Here is a 26,599-nt window from a genome sequence, read left to right as displayed (position 1 = left end):
TTTTAAATAGAAGTAAATTTACAAATCTGTTTAACTTTCTGGGCTATAAAGATGGCTATAAATGGAAGGGCTTTTACCTTCCAGAATAACAAATATAGCAGCATTTATATATCTACATATATACACACACATGTGAGTGTGTGTGTTAAAAAAAAAAAAAAAAAAAAAATTTAAAAAAAAAAAATAAATATAACTTTATATATTATATATTGGCAGGTGTGTGTGTGTAAATATATAATAAATATATATATTTTTATTATTTTTTTCATATATGTACACACATTTTATATAATATATATATATAATCATTATTTTTTATATATTTATACACACACACATATTTTTTTAAATTAATATATACATTATATATAATATATATATATAAATTGTTAATGGATCCAAAATGTCACCCAGTCAGAGGCTATATGCCCAGCAGGGTTGAGTGGATATGAGCGTTAGGCTCAGAATTTGAGTTGGGGGGGTCCCATCCTAAATGAGGTCACCTCCCCGTGGTGGATGGGGGGACACATTTTGATAAAAAAAAGTGCGCTAAGAGCCTCAATTTTTTGACCAATGTGTGCTGCTGCAATCGTCTTTTTTTATATAATATATATATATATATATATATATATATCTCTATCTATCTATCTATCTATCTATCTATCTATCTATATATATTTACACACACCACACACACACTCTTCCCGTATACCAGGCTATCAGCAAATATCTAATGCTGTCTGCATAATCTACTTACAGCACTACAATGCCCAGCATGCCTAGCGGTTGGCTCGGGAGCAGAATTAAAGTAATCTTCCATTACTATCAGATTTCTAACAGATGGGCAGAAAAGCTTCGAGGCGTCTGTGTTCGCAGGAGAATTCTCCCTGAATGGCGGCACAGTCCGGCTCCGGTTACACAACCCGCCCCAATGAACTCTGCTTACAGACAATGGCCCTTATGGGAAAGCTGAACCCATCTGTGCTTTACCCTCCAGCTAATGGGAAAGTGCTCTGAAACAAATCCCCATAGCAAACCTGGACAGTTCCTGACACGGACAGAGATGTCAGCAGAGAGCACTGTGGTCAGACCGGAAAGAACTACACAACTTCCTGTGGAGCATACAGCAGCTGATAAGTACTGGAAGGGTTAGTAATTTACAATATCTGTATTACTTTCTGGCACCAGATGATTTGAAAAGATTTTTTCCCCCTCTGGAGTATCCCTTTAAATAGACCATTTCATCTTTTCCCTCCAGAGAACCCCTTTAAAGGGGTACTCCACTCCCCAGTGTTCGGAACATTTAGTTCCAAATGCCAGGAGCTGGCTTCGGGGGTCGTCAAGCCCCCTCTTGAGGTCACGCCCTGCCCCTCATGACATCACACCGCACCCCCTCAATGCAAATCTATGGGAGGGGGCGTGGCCACCCCCAAAGCCCGCTCCCAGTGTTTGGAACTAAATGCCTACACACAAAAAATAAAAATAATAATAATAATAATAATTATATATATATTAATAATCAATAAATGAATAAATAAATAAATAATAGATTGCTCACTGATCAGGGAAAAGTATTTTATTTTTTATACTCATTTAATTTTTCTTATTTTATTTTAATTTTTTTCTACCAGTTTCAGGTGGATGAAGCTTAGTTTGTGTTGGGCCTCCAATGGCCACTTTTGAGTGGTATACGTCTGAGCCATTCATCAGGCATATGTTGTGGATACAGACCTCAGGAGGCTCAAATGCTATATACCGAATTTTTCGCCGTATAAGACGCACTTTTTCTTCCCCAAAACTGGGGGGGGTGGGGGGGTTGGTGCGTCTTATACGGCAAATACACATTAAAACCGGTGGTCCATGCGGCCATCAACGGCCGGGACCCCCGGCTGATACAGGACATCACACTGATCGCGGTGATGCCCTGTATTAACCCTTTAGACCGCCGCGTCTGAAGCGAAAGTGACACTAACCCGGCTGCTCAGTCGTGCTGTTCGGTATCCCCGCGGCGTCCCGAACAGCTTCCAGGACACTGGGGGGGACCTTACCTGCCTTCTCGGTGTCTGCTCCGTGCCGGGATCCCCTGCATGGTCGGCGCTCTCGTTCGTCGTCATCACGTCGTCGCGCATGCCGTCCCGTCATCCAATGGCAGCGACGGAGAGCGAGGATCCCGGGAAGAAGACGTCCGGAGCGACGGGGACGCGGCGACAGCGATAGAGCGACATCCAGGGCAGCGGTGACGGTCCGGAGCGGCGGGGAAAGGTGAGTACTACCTCCTATACCAGTGGTCTTCAACCTGCGGACCTCCAGATGTTGCAAAACTACAACTCCCAGCATGCCCGGACAGCCAACGGCTGTCCGGGCATGCTGGGAGTTGTAGTTTTGCAACATCTGAAGGTCCGCAGGTTGAAGATCACTGTCCTATACTTTACATTGTATTTGATTCAGAATCTTTAATTTTCTAGATTTTTATGCTTTAAAATCGGGAGCGTCTTATATGGCGAAAAATACGGTATACAGAGCCCAACACTCTCCAGTCATTTACCAATAAGCCCCAGACAAAATAAGAGCCTGTAACACGTTGAATTATCTCCAACCAACATGAATGGTGCACATGTCAGTCTGTCTTGGGGGCCAAAAAACATAGGAGTACCAAGGGTCACGCTCTGCTGTCTCAACGTCTCCGCTCAGAGGCCAATGCCGAATTCTCCAGATGGGATTCACATAAAGCAGACTGTTATACAGCACATACTGGGGATCCTTCCAAATCAGAACACCCCCCCCCCCCCTACTCACAATGGTCTCTTATTCCCACCCTCGAGAAGGATTGGGGGGGGGGGCCCAGATGGAGCGGGGGAAGGCAGAAAGGAGTCAGTGTCCCTGGCACGGCCCAAATCCTGGAAAGACAATGAGCCACATGGCATCACCCACCAGACAGACAACAACCCCGCGATGTGTATTCGGTCTGTGAATGCTCCGCGCGGTAATATGGAAATGTCCGCGACGTTCTACAACCTCGTAATGTCCCCACTATTGTTCTCTTATGTTTTTAGTGCGTTCACACCACGTTTCTACAATACAGTTCCCGTATCAGGTTTCTGATGAAAAACTGATTCCTCAAAAGCCTTCGTCATCATCCAGACCGCCCCTTTAGTTTTCTACTCCCCTCCGTGGGAAGGAAGGGTGAGCTGGTCCGGGCCATCTATGCTGCAGGGACCGTCCGGTGGGGAGGGTTAGTCGTTCCGGGCTGTTCATTTTCACCAGGGGGTGGGGGGTGGGGGGGGAGCCTCTTCTTCGCGCTCCGGGCCTGACCCGGACTAGTGACGTTGCCTTGACGATGACGCACAGGGACGTTCATTCGCAGCCTGCACATGAACGTCCCTGTGCGTTGTCGTCAAGGCAACGTCACTAGTCCGGGGCAGGCCCAGAGCGCAGAGAAGAGCCCCCCCCCCCCCGATGAAAATGGACAGCCCCGAACGACTAACCCTCTCCACCGAGGGGAGGGGAGTAGAAAACTAAGGGGGGGGGGGGTCTGGATGATGACGAAGGCCGCAGTGGTTTTCACCCTGCGGACCTCCAGAGGTTTCAAAACTACAACTCCCAGCATGCCGTTGGCTGTCCGGGTATCCTGGGAGTTGTAGTTTTGCAACATCTGGAAGTCCACAGGTTGAAGACCACTGATGAAGGGATTGACAGGCGGTGATGATGAAGGAGGGGGGGGGGATGATGATGATGGGAGTCTGGATGATGACAGGGGGGGGATGATGTATTTCCCACCCTAGGCTTATAGTCGAGTCAATAACTTTTCCTGGGTTTTTGGGGTAAAATTAGGGGGCCTCTGCTTATATTCGGGTTGGCTTAAACTCGAGTATATACGGTATACATTTTTCACTTTTCACTCCATTATGAATAAAGTTTCACTTGTTTGATTGAAATTCCAAGAAAAAAAACTGTGCAAAGTCAAAATACATACAGTGAAAACCTGATGGATCCGGATGCACATACAGTTCTGTACGGTTCCCATTGACTCCCATGTTTAAAAAAAAGTATACGGTTTAATACAATTTTTCACCCGGACCAAAAACCGTGGTAGACTAGAGTTTTGGGTAAAGAAAAAAAAAACTGACAAAACCGTACAGGATGCAAAACGGACACAATCTGATGCATCGTTTGTCATACGGTTTTCAATGGAGAGTCAATGCATACGGTTTTTAATACGGTTCCGTACGGTTTTCACATTGAAAATGTATACGGGAACTGGATTGCGAAAACGTGGTGTGAATGCCGCCTTAGGGCAGTATAAACCTTCTGCGGGGGGGACAGGGATTGCGCAGAATGTCGCCCTCTTCACTATGGCGGTCAACACGATCTGGCCGCAACTTCATCAAAGAGCTACACATGAGTATCTGCGACCAGCAATGCCTCCATATATTTAGGGTCCACCACACTATGGGCACATACCAGGCTGCACAGTCGGAAATTAAAAAGGGGTACTCCGGTGAAAATTTATTTATTTTTATTTTTTTAAATCAACTGGTGCCAAAAAGTTAAACAGATTTGTAAATTACTTCTATTAAAAAAAATCTTAATCCTTCCAGTACTTAATAGCTGCTGAATACTACAGAGGAAATTCTTTTATTTTTGGAACACAGAGCTCTCTGCTGACATCACGAGCACAGTGCTCTCTGCTGACATCTCTGTCCATTTTAAGAACTCCAGCATATGTTTTCTATGGGGATTTTCTCCTACTCTGGACAGTTCTTAAAATGGACAGAGATGTCAGCAGAGAGCACTGTGCTCGTGATGTCAGCAGAGAGCTCTGTGTTCCAAAAAGAAAAAAACATTTCCTCTGTAGTATTCAGCAGCTAATAAGTACTGGAAGGATTAAGATTTTTTTAATAGAAGTAATTTACAAATCTGTTTAACTTTCTAGCACCAGTTGATTTAAAAAAAAAAATAATAATAATAAAAATAAAAAAAAGATTTCCACCGGAGTACCCCTTTAAATAAAGCAGTGTGGTATAAGGCCGCAGGTCACCTTATTGAAGGAAGGAAGCAACCCCACAGAAGATAACCTGAACTACTCAGAGCCCATTATGTCACTCAAGTCACTGAGGGGGACAAAAGTTTAAAGGGGTACTCTGCCGCTCAGCGTTTGGAACAAACAAAATGTTCCGAACACTGCGAGCTGTCGACGGGAGCTCGTGACATCATAGCCCAGCCCCTCATGATGTCACGCCCCGCCCCCTCAATGCAAGTCTATGGGAGGAGGCGTGACAGCCGTAGACTTGCATTGAGGGTGCGGGGCGTGACATCATGAGGGGGCGGGGCTATGACATCACGAGCTCCCGCCGCCAGGTACAGCGTTCGGAACAGTTTGTTCCAAACGCTGAGCAGCGGAGTACCCCTTTAAGGCAGTGGTCTCCAGCCTGTGGTTGTCCAGCTGTTGCAAAACTACAACTCCCAGCATGCCCTGACAGCCTTTGGCTGTCAGGGCATGCTGGGAGTTGTAGTTTTGCAAAAGACGTAAAGGCACAAGATGGGGGGGGAACGTTGCCAAAGGCTGACAGGGCATGCTGGGAGTTGTAGTTTTGCAAAAGACGTAAAGGCACAGGATGGGGGGGGACGTTGCCAAAGGCTGACAGGGCATGCTGGGAGTTGTAGTTTTGCAAAAGACGTAAAGGCACAGGATGGGGGGAACGTTGCCAAAGGCTGAAAGGGCATGCTGGGAGCTGCAGTTTTGCCACAGCTGGAGGCACAGTGTTTGGGAAACAATGGGGTAGATAGTTTAGTCTGAGCTGTCACGCCCCCTCCCATAGACTTGCATTGAGGGGGTGGGACGTGACTTGAACTGACAAGACCAAAAAAAAGGCAAAACTGTCAGTCCTAAGCGACAAAATTTTTTTTTTTTATCTAAAACTGTTCACTGTCAGCAATTTCTGAACCAAGCTGAAAAAATATATATATGTATTCTCCGGGAAAAAACATCTGACACATGGTCACAAGGCCTCCTAGCACATGACACCAGACGAGCCAGTGTGTTGTGTGCAGACGTGGGCACGTCCGCACACAAAGCACATAAAACACTGTACAAGTAATACAAAGCACCACCGACTACTACAATACACACATTGTTCAGTGCGTAAAAACAAAAAAAAAAATCGTAGACTCGTGGAGAAAAGAGCGACGATGATCCCCATGGACGCGGTAGTTTGCTGAGTATTAGTTATCGTCCTTATCATTCACATCATCTGGTCTGATAAGAGCCAAATCTCCCGGTAAACACTTTACGACACGTCATAAAGGAGAGCCGATAAGACTAGGGATATGTATAAAGCCCCTTTCACACTGCAGGCATCATCCTGCTTTTTTACTGCCGTTATTTTACAATAATGGATGAAAAAAACAACAACAACAAAAAAACGGATGCAACAACTGATAATAACGGATGATAACTGATGACCATCATCCGTTATTTTCTTTTTAAAAAAAAAACTCATGTTGTTCCTCTGTTATCATCAATTATTACCAGTTACATCCAGTTTTTTATCAGGTTTTTAACACTTTTCTTGTAAAGCTGTACTGAGCATGCTCAGTCCAAAAAATGAATGTTAAAAAAAAAAACTGACAATAACTGATGTTTTTCTTAATGGGGTACTCCAGTGGACACTTTTTTTTTTTTTTTTTAAATTAACTGGTGCCAGGAAGTTAAATAGATTTGTAGATTACTTCTATAAAAAAAAATCTTTATCCTTCCAGTACTTTTTAGCAGCTGTATGCTACAGAGGAAATTCTTTTATTTTTGAATTTCTTTTTTGTTTTGTCCACAGGGCTCTCTGCTGACACCTCTGTCCGTTTCAGGAACTGTCCAGAGCAGGAAAGGTTTGCTATGGGGATTTACTCCTACTCTGGACAGTTCCTGACACGGACAGAGGGGTCAGCAGAGAGCCCTGTGGACAAAACAAAAAATAGAAATTCAAAAAGAAAAGAACTGGAAGGATAAAGATTTTTTTTTATAGAAGTAATTTACAAATCTGTTTAACTTTCTGGCACCAGTTCATTTAAAGAAGAAAAATTTTTTCAACTGGAGTACCCCTTTAAGCGTCTGAATCCTAGTGGTGGGTCCCCCTGCGATGTCCTGGACAGAGCCAGTCTCGGAGCGCTCTGGCACATCTTAAAAAAAAAAATAAAAGTTTTCCACCGGAGTACCCCTTTAACATTCGTTTCCCATAGACTTCAATGTTAAATTTTAACGGTCATTTTTTCACCAATATTTTTGCCGGACCAAAAATGTGTGCATGCACCGTCTTTTGTGCCGGCAAAAAAAAAACGACATTAGTAAAAACGGATGTTTTTGGGACTTTTTTCCGGGAGTAATAACGGAGGTTTTTACAGGATGATACCTGTAGTGTGAAAGGGGCCTAAACAAGGTAAAACAGTGGTGTAGAGAATAAGGATGTGGAGGAAAGAAGGAAAAGCTTGTCTTCGTAGCTTAAAGGGGTATTCCAGGAAAAAACTTTTTTATATATATCAACTGGCTCCAGAAAGTTAAACAGATTTGTATATTATTTCTATTAAAAAATCTTAATCCTTTCAGTACTTATGAGCCAGTTGATCTATATAAAAAAAAGTTTTTTCCTGGATAACCCCTTTCATATACTCACCTAGGACCCCGAGATATGTAGCATGACATAGGTTTGGAGTAACAGATCCTACTGGGCAGCTCTGTGACCACTGCCGACATCCCCAAGCCGTCCCCTTCACGATCACATGACCTAGTCCCACCGAAGGATACCAAAAGCAGTCTGGAGCCACCTCCACTCTAGAGCCAACCAGCCGTCCAGTACAGTATAAAGATGGCCGAAGGCACCACAGGTACGGTGTCCTAATAAGGTGAAATTTATTGGTCCAAACACATACAGGTCAGGCAAAGTTTCAACCTGTCTTTCAAACCTGATTGTACGGTCGAAACGTTGCCTGACCTGTATGTGTTTGGACCAATAAATTTACCATTATTTGGACACCGTACCTGGAGTGCCGTCGGCCATCTTTATACTGTACGGGAGTTTTGCCTTGGTGAAGCTTAGAGGATTGGCACCCACCTACCTAGAAGGTTACGTCCACTGTGCGCTCTCCACACCCTTACGTTTGGAGCCCTCCAGACCCATCACATGATCCCCCAATACTGACCTGTAGACTCCTCGTAGCTGATCCCACAGAGATCACTAACAATAGGGAGATTTGTAGCATGTAGGGTCCCACATGGCCGGTATTTTACTGGCACATCCGGTAATTTGGCCATCCTGACGGTATTTTTAGATTAAATATACCGGTATTTATCCAACCAATCCTCCAACTCCCGGAATATTGCACTATAACCAATACCAGTGTTTACCAACCAGAGCGCCTCCAGCTGTTGCAAAACTACAACTCCCAGCATGCTGGGAGTTGTAGTTTTGCAACAGCTGAAGGCACCCCTGGTTGGGAAACACTGACCTATACTATATAGTCCAACATGCTGGGAGTTATAGTTTTGCAACAGCTGGAGGCACCCCTGGTTGGGAAACACTGACCTATACTATATACTACTATAAAATCCAACATGCTGGGAGTTGTAAATTTGCAACAGCTGGAGGCACCTCTGGTTGGCAAACACTGACCTATACTATATAGTCCAACATGCTGGGAGTTGTAGTTTTGCAACAGCTGGAGGCACCCTGGTTGGGAAACACTGACCTATACTATATAATCCAACATGCTGGGAGTTGTAGTTTTGCAACAGCTGGAGGCACCCTGGTTGGGAAACACTGACCTATACTATATACTACTATATAATCCAACATGCTGGGAGTTGTAGTTTTGCAACAGCTGGAGGCACCCTGGTTGGGAAACACTGACCTATACTATATACTACTATATAATCCAACATGCTGGGAGTTGTAGTTTTGCAACAGCTGGAGGCACCTCTGGTTGGCAAACACTGACCTATACTATATACTACTATGTAGTTCAACATGCAGGGAGTTGTAGTTTTGCAACAGCTGGAGGCACCTCTGGTTGGGAAACACTTATCTATACTATATACTACTATATAATCCAACATGCTGGGAGTTGTAGTTTTGCAACAGCTGGAGGCACCTCTGGTTGGGAAACACTGACCTATACTATATACTACTATATAGTGCAACATGCTGGGAGTTGTAGTTTTCGTTTGGGGCGGCTGCTGAGCCACAGACTGTATCAGGGCATGCTGGGAGTTGTAGTTAGTAACTAACCGCAACTCTTGAATTTAAATTAAAAAAAAGTGATCAAAAAGTCCGATCCAAACAAAAATGGTCCTGTTAAAAACTACAGATCGGGGCGCAAAAAACGAGCCTCATACAGGTATAAGGAGAAATAAAAAAACTATAGGGGTCAGAATAGGACAAAATTTCCCCCCGTATATATGTGTATCCTGTGATGTCACGCATATATAATTAATTATGCAAATTAGCCTGGCCGGTATTTTTTTATTTTTATTTTTTCAAGAAAGGTGGCAACATCCCCAAGCTGTCCCCTTCCCGAACACCACCTAATCCCCCCGAATCCCAAAAACCGTCCCGCCAGACCCATCACGTGATCCCTCACGACTGACCTGTAATCTCCTCGTCGTTGATCCTACAGAGACGATCCGGGATCCGGCAGCCAATGATAGAAGCAAAATAATAATAAAAAAAAAAAAAAAAGTCTTCCAAATCCTTAAGAACACTTCCTGGCTCCGAAAACTATCGGCGTTAACTCTTGTGATCCCAGATAAACGTTTCTGAGGTGGAACGCCTTATGCGTCTCCATGGATAAAAGGCACGAGGATAATATTCATGGTAGGCGCGTTGCGACTAGATGCCTGGGAGTTAAGGCGGCAGAATATACTAGGTGACAGATTTTCAGCAAATAAACAGATGGTTCACCGTGGAAACGGGGAGGAACAGGACATTTGGATTCCAAGATAACCCCCAAACTCAGGAAAGAACATGCGACAATAAAAAAAAGAAAAAAAGAATGCTGCTGATCATTCCCAGGAGAGTAAGAAACATGCTGTTCTCTACAAAAAAATAAAAAAAAACGCAATAAAAAATAAAAGCTGCGTTCCTATAGACAGACAGTAAACACAGCGTGCGCTCAATTCCTGAGGTCCGCAGGTTGAAGACCACTGCGGCCTTCGTCATCATTCAGACCCCCCCTTTAGTTTTCTACTCCCCTCCCCTCGGTGGGAAGGAAGGGTGAGCTGGTCCGGGCCATCTATGCTGCAGGGTTAGTCGTTCCGGGCGGTCAATCTTCATCAGGAGGCCCTCTTCTCCGCTCCAGGTCGGCCCTGGACTAGTGACGTTGCCTTGACGACGACGCACAGGGACGTTCATGCGCAGGTACGTCTGCTGCGCACAGACGTCCCTGTGCGTCGTCGTCAAGGCAACATCACTAGTCTGTGGCCGGCCCAGAGCGCAGAAGAGGGCCTCCCGGTGAAGATGGACCGCCCGGAACGACTAACCCTCCCCAACGGATGGTCCCTGCTGCATAGATGGCCCGGACCAGCTCACCCTTCCTTCCCACCAAGGGGAGGGGAGTAGAAAACTAAAGGGGGGTCTGGATGATGACGATGGCCGCAGTGGTCTTCAACCTGCGGACCTCCAGATGTTTCAAAACTACAACTCCCAGAATGCCCGGAGAGCCGTTAGCTGTTATATACCCCATTAGGTTATTTTGAGTTAAAGGAGTCACGCCCCAAATAAAAAAACATATTGCCTATCCACCGGATAGGGGTTAAAGGGGTACTCCGCTGCTCAGCGTTTGGAAAAAACTGTTCCCAACGCTAGAGTCGGGAGCTTGTTATGTCATAGCCCCGCCCCCTCATGACGTCCCACCCCCTCAATGTGAGTCTATGGGAGGGGGTGTGACGGCTGTCACACCCCCTCCCATAGACTTACATTGAGGGGGCAGGGCGTGACATCATGAGGGGGTGGGGCTATGACATCACAAGCTCCCGTTCCAGCGTTAGGAACAATTTGTTCCAAACGCTGAGCAGCGGAGTACCCCTTTAACATTTATTTATTTTTTTTAAATCAACTGGTGCCAGAAAGTTAAACAGATTTGTAAATTACTTCTAATAAAACAATATTTCGCCTTCCAGTACTTTATAGCAGCTGTATGCTACACAGGAAATTCTTTTCTTTTTGAATTTCTTTTTTGTCTTGTCCACAGTGCTCTCTGCTGACACCTGATGCCAGTATCAGGAACTGTCCAGAGCAGGAGAAAATCCCCATAGCAAACCTATGCTGATCTCGACAGTTCCTGACACGGACAGAGGTGTCAGCAGAGAGCACTGTGGACAAGACAAAAAAGAAATTCAAAAAGAAAAGAATTTCCTCTGTAGCATACAGCCACTAATAAGTACTGGAAGGATTAGGATTTTTTAATAGAAGTAATTTACAAATCTGTTTAACTTTCTGCACCAGTTCATTTAAAATAAAAATGAAAAAGTTTTCCACTGGAGTACCACTTTAAGTGTCTGGGTCCCAGTGGTGGGTCCCTCCGCGATGTTCTGAACAGAGCCAGTCTCGGAGCGCTCCGATCCTCCCCAGAGACGAACTGGTCCGGACATTGGCAGAGTGGTCAGTCACTTCTGTGCGTGCCTGAAGATTACGTTCTGAGCGCTCAGGGGAAAAGTTCAGCGCGTGAGCCCCTGACAGGAGATCGCGGGGGTCCCAGTTGTTCCTCCCTGAGTCTGCTGTGCTGTGCTGGGTCTTTTCATCCAATCACTGTAGCCTGCTCTGTAACCACCTCCTGTTTTCATGCTGCAGTCTGATAGGACAGGAGTGAGCACAGAGAAGTGCAAGTCCCGCCCTCACTTCCTGGACTTTGTCCCAGCCTGGGACAAAGATGATGCCGCAGCCGGACAGGATTATGTTCTGGATGGTATGGAGACCCCTAGTGGTATTCTTTTTTTTTTTTAATAAGCCACGATTTCTACAAAAAGGATATAACATTTTTGAAGAAGTATATCAGAAACATTTGTTTTGCCAACATGTACAACATTCAAAAAGCTTTAGAACCTGACGGCGCCCATTTACCATTTCATTGACACAATGACCCTCATTTACTAAGAGTGTTGGGTAGGTTTCTTTGTGGGTTTTAATTCCCTACAATTTTTTTCCACAGTATTTACTAAGGTTTCCCTACATTTCCCACTTTTTCCTACATGTCCAGTTTCTGTGAGCACGCCCCCTTTTCCTGACAGCCACGACCCTTTTTCTGGTTCTCTCAGTGAAATGGCGAGTTTGTTGGTTTTTTCTCAATTCTGGCGCAAAATCTGTCGCAAATTCTGGCGCAGACAGAATTTCTGGTGCACAACCCGACAAAACATGTCAGGTTTGCAATAGTAAATGAGGGCAAATAAGTCATTTTTTTTGAGGACACATAGGGGGAGATTTATCAAAACCTGTCCAGAGGAATAGTTGTCTAGTTGCCCATAGCAACCAATAAGATCGCTGCTTTCATTTTTAACAAGGCCTCTGCAAAATGAAAGAAGCGATCTGATTGGTTGCTATGGGCAACTCAGCCAGTTTTCCTCTGGACGGGTTTTGATAAATCTCCCCCATTCTGTTTAGGATATTCGGAGATTAGATGGCATTTCTCTTCCCTGTTCTGAAGGAAAAGCCTGTGTGTGAATAGCATCTTAGAAGAGAAGCTCGTGCTTTATGGCCGATGTCTTACATCATGGTGTGACGCTCTGCCAGCCCAGTTATGTTATCTCTATGGCCTTGTACTGAACCATGGCAACTTCCGCACGGAGCTGTCAACCACTCGCCATGGAAATAAGAATGTCCTCAGGGCACGGCAGAGCCTCCGGTGATACCGGGGCAACCACCACCGTGTGTGAGGTAAAAACAAGACAGCCATCCTGACTGGGAAGAAGGAATGGTGCAGAGCGCGGCCAAATATATCAGAGCTAAATACCGGGGCAACCACCACCGTGTGTGAGGTAAAAACAAGACGGCCATCCTGACTGGGAAGAAGGAATGGTGCAGAGCGCGGCCAAATATATCAGAGCTAAATACCGGGGGCAACCCACCACCGTGTGTGAGGTAAAAACAAGATGGCCATCCTGACTGGGAAGAGGGAATGGTACATAGCGCGGCCAAGTATATCAGAGCTAAATACCGGGGCAACCACCACCGTGTGTGAGGTAAAAACAAGACGGCCATCCTGACTGGGAAAAAGGAATGGTGCAGAGCGCGGCCAAATATATCAGAGCTAAATACCGGGGCAACCACCACCGCGTGTGAGGTAAAAACAAGACGGCCATCCTGACTGGGAAGAGGGAATGGTACATAGCACGGCCAAATATGTCAGAGCTAAATACCGGGGCAACCACCACCGTGTGTGAGGTAAAAACAAGACGGCCATCCTGACTGGGAAGAGGGAATGGTACATAGCACGGCCAAATATGTCAGAGCTAAATACCGGGGCAACCACCACCGTGTGTGAGGTAAAAACAAGACGGCCATCCTGACTGGGAAGAGGGAATGGTACATAGCACGGCCAAATATGTCAGAGCTAAATACCGGGGCAACCACCACAGTGTGTGGTAAAAACAAAATGGCCATCCTGACTGGAAGAGGGAATGGTGCATAGCGCGGCCAAATATATCAGAGCTAAATACCGGGGCAACCACCACCGTGTGTGAGGTAAAAACAAGACGACCATCCTGACTTGGAAGAGGGAATGGTGCAGAGCGTGGCCAAGTAAATCAGAGCTAAATACCGGGGCAACCACCACCGTGTGTGAGGTAAAAACAAGACGGCCATCCCGACTGGGAAGAGGGAATGGCCTGACTTGGAAGAGGGAATGGTACATAGCGCGGCCAAATATGTCAGAGCTAAAAACCGGGACAACCACCACCGTGTGTGAGGTAAAAACAAGACGGCCATCCTGACTGGGAAGAGGGAATGGTGCAGAGCACGACCAAATATGTAAGAGCTAAATACCGGGTCAACCACCACCGTGTGTGAGGTAAAAACAAGACGGCCATCCTGACTGGGAAGAGGGAATGGTGCAGAGCGCGGCCAAGTATATCAGAGCTAAATACCGGGTCAGCCACCACCGTGTGTGAGGTAAAACCAAGACGGCCATCCTGACTGGGAAGAGGGAATGGCCTGACTGGGAAGAGGGAATGGTACATAGCGCGGCAAAATATGTCAGAGCTAAATACCGGACAACCACCACCGTGTGTGAGGTAAAAACAAGATGGCCATCCTGACTGGGAAGAGGGAATGGTGCAGAGCGCGGCCAAGTATATCAGAGCTAAATACCGGGGCACAAAGCGCTAAGCACAGGCACGGATCTATAAATGTGTAATGGGGCTGCACGATTTTGGGAAGTGTCATATCCCGTTGATGGGGGTAAATATTGCCATTTAAATATAATAAATGGTGAAATCCCCCACATGTAATGCCCATCGGCCCCCATTTTATGTTTATCCCCCCCACTACTCCCTCATTTCACGTCCCTCACATGTCATGTCCATCATCCCCCATTTTATATTTATCCCCTCCCCCCCACTACTCCCTCATCTCACGCCCCCCACATGTCATGTCCATCAGCCCCCCATTTTGTGTTTATCCCCCCCCCCCACTACTCCCTCATGTCATGTTCCCCACGTCATGTCCACCGGCCCCCATTTTATATTTATCCCCCCCCCCCACTACTCCCTCATCTCACACCCCCCACATGTCACCATCGCCAACCCATTTTATGTTTATCTCCCCCACTACTCCCTCATCTCACGCCCCCCACATGTCATGTCCATCGGCCCCCCATTATGTTTATACCCCCCCACTACTCCCTCATTTCACGTCCCCCACATGTCATGTCTATCCCTAGTAATTTCACATCCCCCTGATTTCATGTCCAATACCCCCATGTCATGTCCCCCCCCCCCCCATTTAAAGGGGTACTCCGGTGGAAAACGTTCATGTAGTACTCCGATGTTCGCTCTGGGTCTGATGAATCACGATCACGGGGCCGGAGTATCGTGACATCACGGCTCCACGCCCGAGTGAGGTCACGCTCCACCCCCTCAATGCAAGCCTATGGGAGGGGGCGTGGTGGCTGTCACGCCCCCTCCCATAGGCTTGCATTGAGGGGGCGGAGCATGACATCACACAGGGCGGAGTTGTGACGTCACGATACTCTGGCCTCGTGATCGTGATTCATCAGACCCAGAGCGATGTTCGCTTCGGCGGCTGATGATAATGGGGTGCTGCATGAAAGATTGCGGGGGTCCCCAGTGGCGGGACCCCCGCGATCAGGCATCTTATCCCCCTATCCTTTGGGTAGGGGGATAAGGTGTCTTAGGGCCGGAGTACCCCTTTAAAGAGAACCTGTAGCCAACCTTCAAAAAATGAGATTTTGCTATTATTAAATTAAAGGGGTACTCCGGCGGAAAACTTTTATTTTTTATTTTTTTTTAATCAACTGGTGGCAGAAAGTTTAACAGATTTGTAAATTACTTCTATTAAAAAATCTTAAACCTTCCAGTACTTATTAGCTGCTGAATACTACAGAGGAAATGGTTTTCTTTTTGGAACACAGAGCTCTTAGACATCTCGCTGACATCACGAGCACAGTGCTCTCCGCTGACATCACGAGCACAGTGCTCTCTGCTGACATCACGAGCACAGTGCTCTCTGCTGACATCTCTGTCCATTTTAGAAACTGTCCAGAGTAGGAGAAAATCCCCATAGAAAACATATGCTCCTCTGGACAGTTCCTAAAATGGACAGAGATTTCAGCAGAGAGCCCTGTGCTCGTGATGTCAGCAGAGAGCTCTGTGTTCCAAAAAGAAAAGAATTTCCTCTGTAGTATTCAGCAGCTAATAAGTACTGGAAGGATTAAGATTTTTTTAATACAAGCAATTTACAAATCTGTTTAACTTTCTGGCACCAGTTGATTTAAAAAAAAAATAAAAAAAAAAAGTGTTCCACCAGAGTACCCCTTTAGTTTCCAATTTCCCTCATATCATGTTTATCCCCCTCATTTCACATCCCTCTTATTTCATGCCCAATCCTCCCTATGTCATGTCTACCCCTCCAATTTCACATCCCCCCATGTCACGTCCAACCCCCATGTCATGTTTACCCTCCCCATTTCACCCCTCCCCTCATATCATATCTATCCACCTACTTTACAACCCCCTCATTTCATGTCCAATCCCCCCCATGTCATGTTTGCCCCCCCATTTTATGTCTAATCCCCCCCATGTCAGATCTACCCCCCACTTCTCCATTTCACATCCCCTTCATGTCATGTCTCATCTTCCGAAATTTTACATCCCCCTAAAATATGGTGCTACGGTGCGGGTGTAACATAAAAAAAAAACTGATACTTACCTATCCCCGGTCCCTCGTAGGACAGACGCAGATCCTGTTCTCCTCCGTCCTGCTGGCTGCAGGACCTTCCCACTCAGCCGATCATTGGCCGAGACTGGACACCGCTGTGCGGGAAGGTCCTGCAGCCAGCTGCTTGTCTGTGAAGAAGGAAGCACAGAGAAGACACTGGGAGAACAGGATCTGCAACAGACCTATGGCGGGGGCCGGTGGGTAGGTAAGTATCAGGTGTTTGTTTTGTTTTTTTTCCCCTGCTCCCCAGGGGTCAGGTCTGGGTACAGGATTGCAGAATGTTGTGGCCAATATCGCGAGGACTGGTAAAGCCCAATACCGCCCCCCCCCCCCCCCCATCAACTCGTGAAAGGGTAAAAAACAAAAAAGACAGGAAAGGACTGAAGGCAAAACATAAAACCAATACAGCTGATCCTCCTTTTCCCTCGCACGTGAGCAGCCAGCGGCGTCTGTCAGCCCAGACACGAGATCCCGTACACGGAGAAACGCCTAGGAAAACACTGATGTGTGTAGACAGGATTTTTTTCTTTTATTTTTTGTCTCAATTACAAATTGAAATAAATAAAAGAAGCAACTTAGCAAAAAAAAATAATATATATAAATAAAATAAATAAATAATAAAATAAAAACGACTGTATATGTTCACTGCAAATAAACCGAGTAGACTGAATATAAACTGAGTTTTCCAACCAGGGCGCCTCCAGCTGTTGCAAAACTACAACTCCCAGCATGCCCGGACAGCCTTCGGCTGTCCGGGCATGCTGGGAGTTGTAGTTTTGCTACAGCTGGAGGCACCCTGGTTCACATATTGCAGCCTAAATGCCGGTTCAAGGGAGATATATAGGAGGTGACCTTTAAGACATCTTAGAGCCCATACATACTGCAGAAATGGCGCTGCCCGGAACCACCACTTATTTCTCGCTGAATTTTAAAGCGGAAAATAAGCGTCAGGGTAAAAAAAACATTTTTTATACTCCGGAATTTACATTCGAAACGGTGGAATTTCAGCTATTTCAGAATAATTTCTGTGTTTTCAATGGGATTCTGCTTCACCATTTACACTACAGAATTTGGGAAATTCCAGACACGCCCGTAGAGCTGGAGGAGAGGTGTATGAGTACTATATATGCTGATCCCATAAAGATAGCAGCAGTATATAGATAGAGCTGGAGGAGAGGTGTATGAGTACTATATATGCTGATCCCATAAAGATAGCAGCAGTATACAGATAGAGCTGGAGAGGAGGTGTATAACTACTATATATTCTGATCCCATAGAGATAGCAGCAGTATACAGATAGAGCTGGAGAGGAGGTGTATGACTACTATATATCATGATCCCATAGAGATAGCAGCAGTATACAGATAGAGTTGGAGAGGAGGTGTATGACTTCTATATATCCTGATCCCATAGAGATAGCAGCAGTATACAGATAGAGCTGGAGGGGAGGTGTATAACTACTATATATACTGATCCCACAGAGATAGCAGCAGTATACAGATATAGCTGGAGGAGAGGTGTATGAGTACTATATATCATGATCCCATAGAGATAACAGCAGTATACAGATAGAGCTGGAGGAGAGGTGTATGAGTACTATATATCATGATCCCATAGAGATAGCAGCAGTATACAGATAGAGCTGGAGAGGAGGTGTATGACTACTATATATCATGATCCCATAGAGATAGCAGCAGTATACAGAGAGAGCTGGAGGGGAGGTGTATAACTACTATATATCATGATCCCATAGAGATAGCAGCAGTATACAGATAGAGCTGGAGGGGAGGTGTATAACTACTATATATCCTGATCCCATAGAGATAGCAGCAGTATACAGATAGAGCTGGAGAGGAGGTGTATGACTACTATATATCCTGATCCCATAGAGATAGCAGCAGTATACAGATAGAGCTGGAGGGGAGGTGTATAACTACTATATATGCTGATCCCATAAAGATAGCAGCAGTATATAGATAGAGCTGGAGGAGAGGTGTATGAGTACTATATATGCTGATCCCATAAAGATAGCAGCAGTATACAGATAGAGCTGGAGAGGAGGTGTATAACTACTATATATTCTGATCCCATAGAGATAGCAGCAGTATACAGATAGAGCTGGAGAGGAGGTGTATGACTACTATATATCATGATCCCATAGAGATAGCAGCAGTATACAGATAGAGTTGGAGAGGAGGTGTATGACTTCTATATATCCTGATCCCATAGAGATAGCAGCAGTATACAGATAGAGCTGGAGGGGAGGTGTATAACTACTATATATACTGATCCCACAGAGATAGCAGCAGTATACAGATATAGCTGGAGGAGAGGTGTATGAGTACTATATATCATGATCCCATAGAGATAACAGCAGTATACAGATAGAGCTGGAGGAGAGGTGTATGAGTACTATATATCATGATCCCATAGAGATAGCAGCAGTATACAGATAGAGCTGGAGAGGAGGTGTATGACTACTATATATCATGATCCCATAGAGATAGCAGCAGTATACAGAGAGAGCTGGAGGGGAGGTGTATAACTACTATATATCATGATCCCATAGAGATAGCAGCAGTATACAGATAGAGCTGGAGGGGAGGTGTATAACTACTATATATCCTGATCCCATAGAGATAGCAGCAGTATACAGATAGAGCTGGAGAGGAGGTGTATGACTACTATATATCCTGATCCCATAGAGATAGCAGCAGTATACAGATAGAGCTGGAGGGGAGGTGTATAACTACTATATATACTGATCCCACAGAGATAGCAGCAGTATACAGATATAGCTGGAGGAGAGGTGTATGAGTACTATATATCCTGATCCCATAGAGATAGCAGCAGTATACAGATAGAGCTGGAGCGGAGGTGTATAACTACTATATATCCTGATCCCATAGAGATAGCAGCAGTATACAGATAGACCTGGAGGAGAGGTGTATAACTACTATATATCCTGATCCCATAGAGATAGCAGCAGTATACAGATCGAGCTGGAGGGGAAGAGTATAATTACTATATATACTGATCTCATAGAGATAGCAGCAGTATACAGCTGAGCTGGAGGGGAGGTGTATGAGGACTATATATCCTGATCCCATAGAGATAGCAGCAGTATACAGATAAAGCTGGAGGGGAGGAGTATAACTACTATATATCCTGATCCCATAGAGATAGCAGCAGTATACAGCTGAGCTGGAGGGGAGGTGTATGAGGACTATATATCCTGATCCCATAGAGATAGCAGCAGTATACAGATAGAGCTGGAGGGGAGGTGTATAATTACTATATATACTGATCCCATAGAGATAGAAGCAGTATACAGATATAGCTGGAGGGGAGGAGTATGAGTACTACATATCCTGATTCCATAGGAATACCAGCAGTATACAGATAGAGCTGGAGGGGAGGTGTACGAGTTCTATATATATACTGATCCCATAAAGATAGCAGCAGCAGTATACAGATAGAGCTGGAGGGAGTATAACTACTATATATCCTGATCCGAAAGAGATAGCAGCAGTATACAGATAGAGCTGGAGGGGAGCAGTATAACTACTATATATCCTGATCCCATAGAGATAGCAGCAGTATACAGATAGAGCTGGAGGGGAGCAGTATAATTACTATATATATACTGATCCCTGATATGACAAGAGTGCTTCTTTATAGGGGTTGCCCGGGGTTTTTGGTCAGGTTAGATAATACAAGTTGTACTCCTGTTCCTGCCCCCTATTCCTTGACACAAAAGACCCCCGTGCGATGCCATAAATGCCGCCAGATCCTACATCCTGCCCTATAACGTCCACAATTACTACAGACAGTATTAAAGGGACATAGCGCAGCTCATAGTAATCAATGCACCGTATAGGATTACAGGATGGCGGGAACAATTTATGACCTAGAAACCTATTACTTCACACTGCCGATTAACCCCTTCACATCCACCCTAGGTGTATATATATATACATACACACAGAGGGCACATTAAAGAGGAAGTAGAGCATAAAAGACATAAAGGAGGAGTGACAGGATGTAGAGGAGGAGGATTGGGTAAGTAGGATGCAGCTGACATGACGGTGTAATGTACAACAGGGAACTAAATACAACCGCAGCAAACTCCATGGCCTATATAGGCAGTGAGTGTGACAGGAGGATGTATGGAGAGAGGCAGCCGCACACTTACACATTAGAATTCAAGCAGGGGCGGAACTATAGGCCAACGTTTCCCAACCATGGTGCCTCCAGCTGTTGCAAAACGGAAAAAAAAAACAGCAAACCCGGACAGTCAACGAGCTGGAGGCACCCTGGATGGTAAACACTGCTATAGGGGCAGCAGCCAGCAAAATGTGGCGTCATGTGATCAGTCATTACTGTCCCCTCATCTCTCCCTGTATCACAGTCATTACTGTCCCCTCATCTCTCCCTGTGTCACAGTCATTACTGTCCCCTCATCTCTCCCTGTGTTACAGTCATTACTGTCCCCTCATCTCTCCCTGTGTCACAGTCATTACTGTCCCCTCATCTCTCCCTGTGTCACAGTCATTACTGTCCCCTCATCTCTCCCTGTGTCACAGTCATTACTGTCCCCTCATCTCTCCCTGTGTCACAGTCATTACTGTCCCCTCATCTCTTCCTGTGTCAGTCATTAGTGTCCCCTTATATCCCCCTGTGTCAGTCATTACTGTCCCCTCATCTCTACCCCGTGCGTTACAGTCATTACTGTCCCCTCATCTCTACACCGTGTGTTACAGTCATTACTGTCCCCTCATCTCTACCCCGTGTGTTACAGTCATTACTGTCCCCTCATCTCTCCCTGTGTCACAGTCATTACTGTCCTCTCATCTCTCCCTGTGTCACAGTCATTAGTGTCCCCTCATCTCTACCCCGTGTGTTACAGTCATTACTGCCCCTCATCTCTCCCTGTGTCACAGTCATTACTGTCCCCTAATCTCTCCCTGTGTCACAGTCATTACTGTCCCCTCATCTCTACCCCGTGTGTTACAGTCATTACTGTCCCCTCATCTCTCCTTATAACAGTCATTAGTGTCCCCTCATCTCTACCCCGTGTGTTACAGTCATTACTGTCCCCTCATCTCTCCCTGTGTCACAGTCATTACTGTCCCCTCATCTCTCCCTGTGTCACAGTCATTACTGTCCCCTCATCTCTACCCGGTGTGTCACAGTCATTAGTGTCCCCTCATCTCTCCCCTGTGTCACAGTCATTAGTGTCCCCTCATCTCTCCCTGTGTCACAGCCATTAGTGTCCCCTCATCTCTCCCCTGTGTCACAGTCATTAGTGTCCCCTCATCTCTCCCTGTGTCACAGTCATTAGTGTCCCCTCATCTCTCCCTGTGTCACAGTCATTAGTGTCCTCTCCACAAAATTCTTAGTGGCTGTGGCAACTTGGCGCCCAGAATTTGTAAAGCCCCGGCCTAAGGTGCCCACAAGGTCCGTACTATTTATGAAGCATTACAGCAGGGGGCCCCAGTACAGACTCTGCAATGGGGCCCAGCAAGGCAAAGTGTTCTCCCCCGACCCCCTTCCCCATTTGCCTGGGAGCACGTCATGTGTACTTCCCCCAAATTCATCAAAAACGATGCACAATCTTCAAAAATAGCCTAGATCTAAGCAAGTTTCAAAGTGTGATCCGGGCTGGTGTAAGATTGCCCAAAAACTTAAAGGGGTACTCCGCCCCTAGACATCTTATCCCCTATCCAAATGATAGGGGATAAGATGTCTGATCGTCGCGGTCCCACCGCTGGGGCCTCCTGCAGCACCCGGCATTTTAAACAAAAGCTGGGTCCCTGTGGCAGTGGTCATGACATCATGACCACGCCCCCCTCGCGACATCGCGCCATGCCCCCTCCATTCATGTCTATGGGAGGGGACGTGGTGTGATCACGAGGGGGTGTAATCATGAGGTCACAATCACGGCCGCTTTAAGTGTTTTTGCAATAATTAAAAAAAAAGGTTTCAGATGACAAATCACCAACCGCTGCAAAAAGTGCCCCGCGCCGCATTACATTCAAGTTGTTTTCTTAAAAGAGCTTAAATAAAAACAAAAAAACGCATGCGATAAAAACAATGTGAACAAGCGCTTAGTGTTTCTTTCCTTACTGGGGATGCCCAGGATTTTGTCAGTCCTTTCCAATGGAGGTTGTCCATCTTTACTTACCTCTGTTCCTGCGCTGACCTCCATTCTGCCTGCGGTTGGCGCTCCAGTGTAACATGAGCAGTGGACGTCAGGTGATGACAGTCATGTGACATCAAATGTTCAATACTCGAGGCAGAGCAGGGGATGAGTGCATGAACAGAGAAAGTAAGAGAGGTGCGGGGACCCTAATGACTGTGACACAGGGAGAGATGAGGGGACACTAATGACAGTGACACACGGAGAGATGAGGGGACACTAATGACTGTGACACAGGGAGAGATGAGGGGACACTAATGACTGTGACACAGGGAGAGATGAGGGGACCCTAATGACTGTGACACAGGGAGAGATGAGGGGACCCTAATGACTGTAACACAGGGAGAGATGAGGGTCACTAATGACTGACACAGGGAGAGATGAGGGGACACTAATGACTGTGACACAGGGAGAGATGAGGGGACACTAATGACTGTGACACAGGGAGAGATGAGGGGACCCTAATGACAGTGACACAGGGAGAGATGAGGGGACCCTAATGACAGTGACACAGGGAGAGATGAGGGGACACTAATGACTGTGACACAGGGAGAGATGAGGGGACACTAATGACTGTGACACAGGGGGAGGTGAGGGGACACTAATGACTGTGACACAGGGGGAGGTGAGGGACAGTAATGACTGTGACACAGGGAGAGATGAGGGGACAGTAATGACTGTGACACAGGGAGAGATGAGGGGACACTAATGACTGACATAGGGAGAGATGAGGGGACACTAATGACTGTGACACAGGGAGAGATGAGGGGACCCTAATGACTGTGACACAGGGAGAGATGAGGTGACCCTAATGACTGTGACACAGGGAGAGATGAGGGGGACACTAATGACTGTGACACAGGGAGAGATGAGGGGACACTAATGACTGTGACACAGGGAGAGATGAGGGGACACTAATAACTGTGACACAGGGAGAGATGAGGGACACTAATGACTGTGACACAGGGAGAGATGAGGGGACACTAATGACTGTGACACAGGGAGAGATGAGGGGACACTAATGACAGTGACACACGGAGAGATGAGGGGACACTAATGACTGTGACACAGGGAGAGATGAGGGGACACTAATGACTGTGACACAGGGAGAGATGAGGGGACCCTAATGACTGTGACACAGGGAGAGATGAGGGGACCCTAATGACTGTAACACAGGGAGAGATGAGGGTCACTAATGACTGACACAGGGAGAGATGAGGGGACACTAATGACTGTGACACAGGGAGAGATGAGGGGACACTAATGACTGTGACACAGGGAGAGATGAGGGGACCCTAATGACAGTGACACAGGGAGAGATGAGGGGACCCTAATGACAGTGACACAGGGAGAGATGAGGGGACACTAATGACTGTGACACAGGGAGAGATGAGGGGACACTAATGACTGTGACACAGGGGGAGGTGAGGGGACACTAATGACTGTGACACAGGGAGAGATGAGGGGACACTAATGACTGACATAGGGAGAGATGAGGGGACACTAATGACTGTGACACAGGGAGAGATGAGGGGACCCTAATGACTGTGACACAGGGAGAGATGAGGTGACCCTAATGACTGTGACACAGGGAGAGATGAGGGGGACACTAATGACTGTGACACAGGGAGAGATGAGGGGACACTAATGACTGTGACACAGGGAGAGATGAGGGGACACTAATAACTGTGACACAGGGAGAGATGAGGGACACTAATGACTGTGACACAGGGAGAGATGAGGGGACACTAATGACTGTGACACAGGGAGAGATGAGGGGACACTAATGACTGACACAGGGAGAGATGAGGGGACACTAATGACTGTGACACAGGGAGAGATGAGGGGACACTAATGACTGTGACACAGGGAGAGATTAGGGGACACTAATGACTGTGACACAGGGAGAGATGAGGGGGACACTAATGACTGTGACACAGGGAGAGATGAGGGGACACTAATGACTGTGACACAGGGAGAGATGAGGGGACACTAATGGCTGTGACACAGGGAGAGATGAGGGGACACTAATGGCTGTGACACAGGGAGAGATGAGGGGACACTAATGACTGTGACACAGGGAGAGATGAGGGGACACTAATGACTGTGACACAGGGAGAGATGAGGGGACACTAATGACTGTGACATAGGGAGAGATGAGGGGACACTAATGGCTATGACACAGGGAGAGATGAGGGGACACTAATGACTGTGACACAGGGAGAGATGAGGGGACAGTAATGACTGTGACAGGGAGAGATGAGGGGACACTAATGACTGTGACACAGGAGGAGAGATGAGGGGACACTAATGACTGTGACACAGGAGGAGAGATGAGGGGACACTAATGACTGTGACACAGGGAGAGATGAGGGGACACTAATGACTGACACAAGGAGAGATGAGAGAACACTAATGACTGTGACACAGGGAGAGATGAGGGGACAGTAATGACTGTGACACAGGGAGAGATGAGGGGACACTAATGACTGTGACAAAGGGAAAGATGAGGGGACACTAATGACTGACACATGGAGAGATGAGGGGACAGTAATGACTGACACATGGAGAGATGAGGGGACACTGATGACTGTGACACAGAGAGATGAGGGAACACTAATGACTGGCACAAGGAGAGATGAGAGAACACTAATGACTGTGACACAGGGAGAGATGAGGGGACACTAATGACTGTGACACAGGGAGAGATGAGGGGACACTGATGACTGTGACACAGGGAGAGATGAGGGGACACTAATGACTGTGACACAGGGAGAGATGAGGGGACAGTAATGACTGTGACACAGGGAGAGATGAGGGGACAGTAATGACTGTGACACAGGGAAAGATGAGGGGACACTAATGACTGTGACAGGGAGAGATGAGGGGACAGTAATGACTGTGACACAGGGAGAGATGAGGGGACAGTAATGACTGTGACACAGGGAGAGATGAGGGGACACTAATGACACTGACACAGGGAGAGATGAGCGGACACTAATGACTGTGACACAGGGAGAGATGAGGGGACACTAATGACTGTGACACAGGGAGAGATGAGGGGACACTAATGACTGTGACACAGGGAGAGATGAGGGGACACTAATGACTGTGACACAGGGAGAGATGAGGGGACACTAATGACTGTGACACATGGAGAGATGAGGGGACACTGATGACTGTGACACAGGGAGAGATGAGGGGACAGTAATGACTGTGACACAGGGAGAGATGATGGGACAGTAATGACTGTGACACAGGGAGAGATGAGGGGACAGTAATGACTGTGACACAGGGAGAGATGAGGGGACACTAATGACTGTGACACAGGGAGAGATGAGGGGACACTAATGACTGTGACACAGGGAGAGATGAGGGGACACTAATGACTGACACAGGGAGAGATGAGGGGACACTGATGACTGTGACACAGGGAGAGATGAGGGGACACTGATGACTGTGACACAGGGAGAGATGAGGGGACACTAATGACTGACACAAGGAGAGATGAGAGAACACTAATGACTGACACGGAGAGATGAGGGGACAGTAATGACTGTGACACAGGGAGAGATGATATGAACACAGGGAGAGATGAGGGGACACTAATGACTGTGACACAGGGAGAGATGAGGGACAGTAATGACTGTGACAGGGAGAGATCGAGGGGACACTAATGACTGTGACACAGGAGGAGAGATGAGGGGACACTAATGACTGTGACACAGGAGGAGAGATGAGGGGACACTAATGACTGTGACACAGGGAGAGATGAGGGGACACTAATGACTGACACAAGGAGAGATGAGAGAACACTAATGACTGTGACTACAGGGAGAGATGAGGGGACAGTAATGACTGTGACACAGGGAGAGATAAGGGAACACCTGATGACTGTGACACAGAGAGATGAGGGACACACTAATGACTGGCACAAGGAGAGATGAGAGAACACTAATGACTG

General features: G+C 46.6%; 1 protein-coding gene across 4 annotated transcripts in view; it reads right to left on the bottom strand.

Annotated features, from left to right (window-relative positions):
* The window catches only part of RHBDF2 (rhomboid 5 homolog 2), a 100,044-nt gene that overhangs the window by 55,315 nt on the left and 18,130 nt on the right, over positions 1-26,599 (bottom strand). The window contains exon 1 of one of the 4 annotated variants that reach the window (XM_056549848.1): positions 9,635-10,014. The exons of the other annotated variants lie outside the window; for them this stretch is intronic. The gene's annotated coding sequence lies outside the window, so the exon portion shown is untranslated. Of the gene's footprint in view, positions 1-9,634; positions 10,015-26,599 lie in introns of those variants that run through there. 4 annotated transcript variants of the gene reach the window in all.

This window comes from Hyla sarda, chromosome 13 (assembly GCF_029499605.1).
Source record: "Hyla sarda isolate aHylSar1 chromosome 13, aHylSar1.hap1, whole genome shotgun sequence".
In the NCBI taxonomy this organism is placed as follows: Eukaryota; Metazoa; Chordata; class Amphibia; order Anura; family Hylidae; genus Hyla; species Hyla sarda.
The sequence above is the reverse complement of the archived record's forward strand: the minus strand, read 5'-3'. Positions and strand labels throughout refer to the sequence as shown.